This window comes from Physeter macrocephalus, unplaced genomic scaffold (assembly GCF_002837175.3).
Source record: "Physeter macrocephalus isolate SW-GA unplaced genomic scaffold, ASM283717v5 random_3230, whole genome shotgun sequence".
Taxonomy (NCBI): Eukaryota; Metazoa; Chordata; class Mammalia; order Artiodactyla; family Physeteridae; genus Physeter; species Physeter macrocephalus.
In genome coordinates this window covers 1-7,140 of record NW_021148516.1, presented here as the reverse complement: position 1 = coordinate 7,140, position 7,140 = coordinate 1, and the positions used below count along the sequence as shown (strand labels likewise).

General features: G+C 42.5%; 1 long non-coding RNA gene across 2 annotated transcripts; it reads left to right on the top strand.

Annotated features, from left to right (window-relative positions):
• The first annotated feature begins 103 nt into the window (after nucleotides 1–103).
• LOC112063103 (uncharacterized) lies at nucleotides 104–5,746 on the top strand. 2 transcript variants are annotated; one of them, XR_008616919.1, is made up of 4 exons: nucleotides 104–637; nucleotides 4,334–4,456; nucleotides 4,797–5,120; nucleotides 5,582–5,746. It is a non-coding gene; the product is annotated as an uncharacterized lncRNA (long non-coding RNA). The 2 variants fall into 2 exon arrangements; XR_002890916.2 differs by having other exon boundaries at nucleotides 116–637; nucleotides 4,797–5,746.
• Nucleotides 5,747–7,140: the final 1,394 nt, after the last annotated feature.

Sequence of the window (7,140 nt, the reverse complement as noted above, 5' to 3'; positions counted from 1 at the left end):
CCACCATTCTGTCTTCCAGGTCACTTATCTGTTCTTCTGCCTCAGTTATTCTGCTATTGATTCCTTGTAGTGTATTTTTCATTTCAGTTATTGTATTGTTCATCTCTGTTTGTTTGTTCTTTAATTCTTCTAGGTTTTTGTTCTTAATTCTTCTAGGTCTTTGTTAAACATTTCTTGTATCTTCTTGATCTTTGCCTGCATTCTTTTTCCTAGGTCTTGGATCATCTTCACTATCATTATTCTGAATTCTTTTTCTGGAAAGTTGCCTATCTCCACTTCATTTAGTTGTTTTCCTGGGGTTTTATCTTGTTCTTTCATCTGGTACAAAGTCCTCTGCCTTTTCATTTTGTCTGTCTTTCTGTGAATGTGGTTTTCCTTCCACAGGCTGCAGAATTGTATTTCTTCTTGCTTCTGCTGTGAAGACCAATTTCTTGATGCTTCAATTCAATTCAATTCATCAAGTGACGGATTTATTTCATTTTTAGCCCGTCTCCTTCAGCAAGATCTGAAATACCTGCTGTTGGTGTAGCTGTAGTAAACATTTTTACAGAAACTACAAAACAGACTGAAGAAAACATAACACGTACCATTAAAAAAGCAATTGAATCCAGTGCACCTGAGTTTACAGGATACATCAGTAAGTATGAAATAATTTTATACAACGATTACCTGAAGACCTATCTACTTTTTCATAAATTTTTCTATTATATGTTTGAAGGGGACCAGAAGCACTGGATAATTGAATCCACGGACATCTCCCAGTTTCCTTTGAATCTGTCCTTTCTTCCTCCCTCCCTTTCCCCTGTCATTTGGCTTCTGCTCCTTTATAACCATCCCCCAAGTCATCAGACTGACTAGTTTGTTCCTCTTCTTGGAAGGTAGTCTTGGACACATAGCCTCTGGACCAGGAAAGATGAAGAAAGGAGAAACAAGAGGGCTCTATACCAAGTTTTAGCTTTCCAAATGCTATAGAAAGTTTTATCTATACTATTTCCCTTTAGGCGGACACACACCCCACAGGACAAGCTGTTAACAGTTCATTTTTACTGTGTTACAAACAGCCCAAATCTTAGTGGCCTAAACAAGAACCATTTATTTATTATAACGCTATAATTCTGTGGGTCAGAATTTGGGCTGGGCTTACCTGGGCGGTTCTGCTCATCTAGGCGGGGCTCGGCTGATCTCTGCTGGGCTCACTTAAGCATCGACCATTAGCTGCCAGGTAGATCAGCTGAGTGCTGACTGATCTAAGATGGCTCAGCTGGACAGTTTGTCTCTGCTCCACATGATCTCTCATCCTCCAGCAGGTTAGTCCAAAAGGGTTTCCAGAGCAGCAAGAGGGCACATTTCAGTACACAGGTACTTCTCACTCTCTGCTAATGTTATATTTACAACTGTCCTGATGGCCAAGGCAATTCACATGACAAAGCACAGTGTGGCAGGCCGTACGAAGGGGCATGGACACAGGAAGGCAGGAATAAACTGGCACTATTACTGCCATCACCACAGCAGTCATCAGGAGTTCCTCATCTCAGAGGTGTCCAGGGCCAGCCCTGGGGGCAGCTCTGTGCAACTGGTTCTCAGTCCTGGTTGCCAAACCCAAAGACCTCTGTTGAGACACAACTTATCTGACTTTTCTGTAGCATTTGATACTAGAATCCTCCCATTCCTGAAGTCCTCTTCTCTCTGGACCTCCACTCACCATTCTCCTGATCCCATTCTGCCTTTCCTCATCTTTCGTTTTGATCCTTCTGTGACTCCTTTTTTAGACTCTTAAATTTTTGCTTTTTGCTTATTGTAACCTCCATGTCCTAGTTTGCAAAGCTTATTTTTCTTTTTGAAAATATAATCAAATTCTGTTCATTTATAGTTTTCTAGCACCTTCTCTCTTTTTCGAGATTTCACAGATGCTCACTGTTCTCTCAGGACCTGGAATGTAAATGCTCTGGAATAAAACACTTAAAATTCTATCAGAAAAGATGGGGGCTCCCCTGCACTGTACCCGCTCCACGGGCTGCGGTCCCTTTAGCAATGTCCATTCAACTCTTTTCCATCCAAGTATTATTTCCTGGCAGAAGAGACTGGAGAAACATTGTTCTGAAGCCATTCTGTTTTTCTCATGTCATTCATCAACATTACACCAACCAGGCCTGGCCTTTCCATGAGCCCCTGTAACATGGAAGACATACACACCCTTTCATTCATTTGCCCATTTAAAATTTTTAACCCTTTGCTCTTTGTTGTTGGATTTTTGTTGTTGTTGTTGTTTTGGGTTTTGTTTGTGGCAAGCCTGAGCTCATTTGGGACTCTAGACTGTCTCTGTCACACTTTTAATATTCCATCTTTGGTTATGGGACCTTCTTTTTATATTTTATGTCTCTCATCTGAGAACTTCCTGTGCAAACCATGCCAGTTTCTTATATTACCTGACCCTCTCCCATTTTTTTTTTTTTTTTTTTTTACAGCTTCTTGGGATCATCTGCAGCTGCACAGTTAGAATTACATTTTCAGAGCTTCTTACTTTCCTGAACTGTTTTCATTTTCCAGAGTCTCATGCCATGGAACTACACCTTATCCTTTTTGAACATTTCAGTATTTACTCTCTCACAGTCATACTCCTCTTTCTGGCTATCACTTGGTCCTTGTCTTCCAAGGGACTCATCACTTCTACCTGCCGATAAATTTCTCCTCAGGGTCAGAATTTGGTCCAGAGTAGCAATTCATGCCGTCAGAACCTCTACCCCCGGAAGGTGAAACTGTCAGCAAGGCAAGACAAAAACCTTATCATATGCCCTGCTTTTGGCTGAGTGAGACTTCTAGCAAGTGTGAGGAAGTTGAGGATCCCCATCAGCATGGGGACTGACCACTCCAAGTGGTTGTCAGATGAAAATAACCAGTGCATTCTTCAAAATAAAGTTGGGAACCCTTGCAATTCTCTCATTTGGCTCTACTTAGTAACTGCCTTGGTTCTGAGCCCTGGAAGACTTGAAACCATCTGGTCTCAATGCTGAGAATTGCTCTTTTTTTGGACAACTCTTCTCAACAGCTCTCCACTCTGAGACCAGGCATGTGCTCTTAGGTACATTAACAGATTACCAAATGATGCCAGCTAGGGGTGGCCACAGGAGCATGAGCCGCCCAGCACATGGAAGGGAGAGCTCAGAACTTTTAGAGAAAAACACCTTTTCCCGCTCTCTTGCGTCTGCTGCAAAGACAGATTCTCTTTTCTGTGTCAAAAGTTGTAGAATCTCTTTCTCTGGTTTTTATTTAGAGGCATTTTCAAATGGCAGGTAATGAAGGAAGGTTAGTTACAGGTTTGGGATGTTTAGAAGAGAGTAACCACATATCTGTTCTACCTGCTTCTATTCTCTCCCCCTAATCTATTCTCAGATTCATCTTTTTGTCCCTAATGTCTTCCAATCTGCTTGTAGACTAACATACCTAAAAGACGGCTTTCTCATGCCATGCTTCTGTTCAGAATCTGTCAATGGATTCTCAGACTTGTAGGATAAAAGTCAGTGTCCGTAACCTGACATTCAAACCCTGCTATACCAATGAGTGAACAAAAGAACGATTTCTCGTTGAGTATCTTATAGTGGACAATTGCATTTACATTAGTTCATTCAGTTCTCACAACAATCATGTGGAACAAGAATCATTAGCCCATTTCATAGATGGAGGGAACTTGGACCCACCACAAATTAAATGATTGAAAAAAAGCCCACGGCCAATCAACAGTAGAGCCAAGAATTCTCACTTTTGTTCCTCCTCACCACACTGCCTCTCCCCTGCCCAAGTACAACTCCATCACTCCCGTGCAAGAATCCTTTACTTCTTTTCATGCCTTGTTTACTCCACTTAGACCTTGCCTCTCCTTTGACTGTTCAAATCTTCCCTATCTTTCAAGACTTAGCCCAATTTCCACCTCCTCCATGATGTTACCTTTAGCTACCTGAGCCCCTGAATTCCCACTGTACTTAAAGTCTGTATTACGAGTTGCTGGATGCGACTCTCTAAGGGTATAAACAGGTAACTCTCCAAAGATGGGGTCCAAAACTTATGCAGCTACTGTATCCTTTGTGGAACCTAGCAAAGAGATTTGGAACATCATTGCATTGCACTGGATTGAATTAATTTTAATTGAATAATATAAGGAAATAGTTATAGAAGAGATCCCCTGGGGAGCTGAATTTCAGAATCTCAGATTTTCATTGGTTGAATCCCAAAATGTGTTAAAAGGCAACAATAACCACAGTGGAATGGGGTGCTTTCACAAGTTACCTTATCCATATTGTCTTGCTAAATATGTCTTTGAATTATTTGTGCCCCTTAGAGGAAGATCGGTGTGATTATTATGGTTGTAAGAAAAATGGGCAAGATGAGTGTGCCAGTGGTTTACTATGTCAGTGCAAACCGGGGCTACAGAGACCGAACCCACAGTTCCCTCTGTGTGTTGGTAAGTGTTCCACCTGCTTCTAAATGTTCTTCATGCCTCCTCCACACTCTCCTTTTGCATTTGCAAAGTACACACTTTCCTGCTCAAGTTTCCATGTGCATTTCAGAGTCTGAGGGATGTGAATTTTGCCTTTAGTCCTGTGGGCCTGGATAGGGCCTTGGCTAAGAGCTGGTGAGGAGGCCCACATGCCACTTCACAGGGCGCACGTCAAGTGCAGAGCCACTGAGCACCTCGTTTTACCCAGAAAAAGCAACGTGAAAAAATTGTATTCTGTGATGTGTCACTTTGGTGTTGAAGGGGTTGTTTCTGAAAATTACCCAGAAATCACTCTCTTTTGAAGCTTTGGGTCCACAGTGTCCTGATTACTGCAACACACAGAACAAGAGTCAATGCCTAGTGAAGAACAGCGGGAAGGCTAAGTGCGTGTGCCTGCCAGGCTACAAGGAAGATAATCTTGGGATCTGTCAACCGTAAGAGAAATCACTCCTTCTTCATCTTGTCATAGCTGAAGCTAGGCAAAAAGGATAGAGCTTGTCACATGTGTATGAGTTTAGGGTCCAGAAGTTGGTTCACTGGCATAAGTTGGTAGGTACAGAGCATCACCGTCACCACCACCATCATCATCAATTTTTGAACATTCTCCGTGTGCTGGGAACCACAGCAGGTAATGCTTCTCATACAGCAACAGTCAGGAATGTATTTATTCCCCATTTTCAGGTGAGGAAACTGAAGCTCGGAGAATATAAATGACATGTCCCCACTCACAGGGCAGCAAATAAATGGCCGAGCCAGGTGGTCTCACAGCCCGAGGGGGTCCCACTAAGCTCCATGCCTCTGGGACTCGGCTTCGCCCAAACTGCTGAATCCTCCTGGCGCTCAGAAGATGGAGCGTTCAGTTGGTAGCAAATGGAACCACACGGGATTGTGTACCCCCTCAACCTTCCAGAGTGCCATGAAAGGCGCTCACCTGGAAGAATGGGAGCGTAAGGAAGAAAAGAGAAAGAGGACACGGAACGGGGAGGAGAGAATGAAAGAAAGATGCAAGGAAGACATGGAGGTTGGGTGGGAACTCTGACCTGCTCCCACAAGGCTCCTTACCGTGGTCTCCTACTCCTTGTATTTTAGGTGTGCGTTTGGCTACAGCGGAGTTGATTGTAAAGACTGTGAGTAGAAGAGTCTTGCTTTGTTAATAAGCTTCTAAGAAACAGACATTGACCACATTCAAAATTCTCTCCAGTCCCCCAAAGTCTCTGGCTTGTTTCATAAAGAGAGAGAAAATCAAGCTGGAGTTTATCTTCTGGGTCAGGCCACTCCATGCTCACCCTTAGGTTGTGGGCAGAGCCTCTCTGTTATGGGAAATAATAGAACTCAGCCCAAGAGGTAGGCTGGTGCCTCTGGACTCGTCCCAGGCCAAAGAAGTTTGTCCCAACATTATATTCATCTCCTACATTAGATTAAATATGCATTGTCTGCTACTAAAAAGGATAAAGACCAGTATATTCCAAAGATGTTTATGTTCACAGTAGAGCAGAACTAGAAACCAGACGTTCAAATACTCAAATCATCTTTTTGTCTCAGAGCTATTTACTAATTTGGGATGTGTTGTCATAAATTCAGTTGCTTGGTTCCCTCCCAGGCCCTACCCCCACCAGATTGGGACAATACTAACTGTATATTTTAAATGATTTCATATTTTAAATCTTATATAATGAACTAAAAGATCAATGATCCAAGATGAAGGGAATATTCCTGTTAGCCTCCCAGCCAGCCACAAAGTTAGTGATAAGAAATGCTTTTAATTTCTACTGTATTTTGTCGTGAGGCTGGGTTTGCTAAGTCATTTCTTTCTTCTGGGCTTTCAGTGTCCACACCTATAAAATGAGAAGTTTGGATCAGATAACCTTTGAGGTTTTTTCCAGACTTAATGGTCGATGGTCCCTTGCATCCTGGTTAGAGGTGGCATATATGGCAGTCATGTAGCAGAAAGAATCAAAGGGATCTAGGGCAGCACTGTCCAATAGACATGTAACACGAGCTTCAGATTTAATTTCAGATTTTAAAAGCTCTAAGTAAATTTTCAAAAGTAAAGAGGAATAGGTGAAATTGATTTTAATAACATTTTATTTCACTCAATATATAGAAAATAATATCATTTCAATAGGCGATCAATACAAGGATGATTAATGAGATATTTTACATTTTTTTCATACTATGTGTTTGAAATCTGCTGTGTATGTTAAAATTACACTTACCTGCCACCCCATAGCCATATTTCAAGTGCTCAAGGGTGCTAAACGAGCAGATCCAGAGGAGAATGGGTGGTAATGAACCTCCAGACTCTTCCCTCATCAATTCCATCAAACTCCTCTGTTAGTGACAAATTTAACTCCAACCTAGTTCCCCTAGTTTATCAGCAAAGTCTGTTATGGCAGGCAGGCAAAGGCAGCAGAGGTAAGGAGGTAGCGTGGACCTCTGATGAGATCTCACCCAGGAAGGTCCTGCCACCATGGCCTCCTCTGTGCTTATGGACTTCTTTTATCTGGCAAGGTTGCCTCTTTTGACTGGGTTCTGAAGACACAGTTGGGGGTGGGCAGACAGAGGGCTAAAGGAAGTGAGCCACCCACACATCCTCATCCTGGAAGAGGGTCAGAAACCAGAGCCCAATTGTCCTCTTGGCCAGGAAC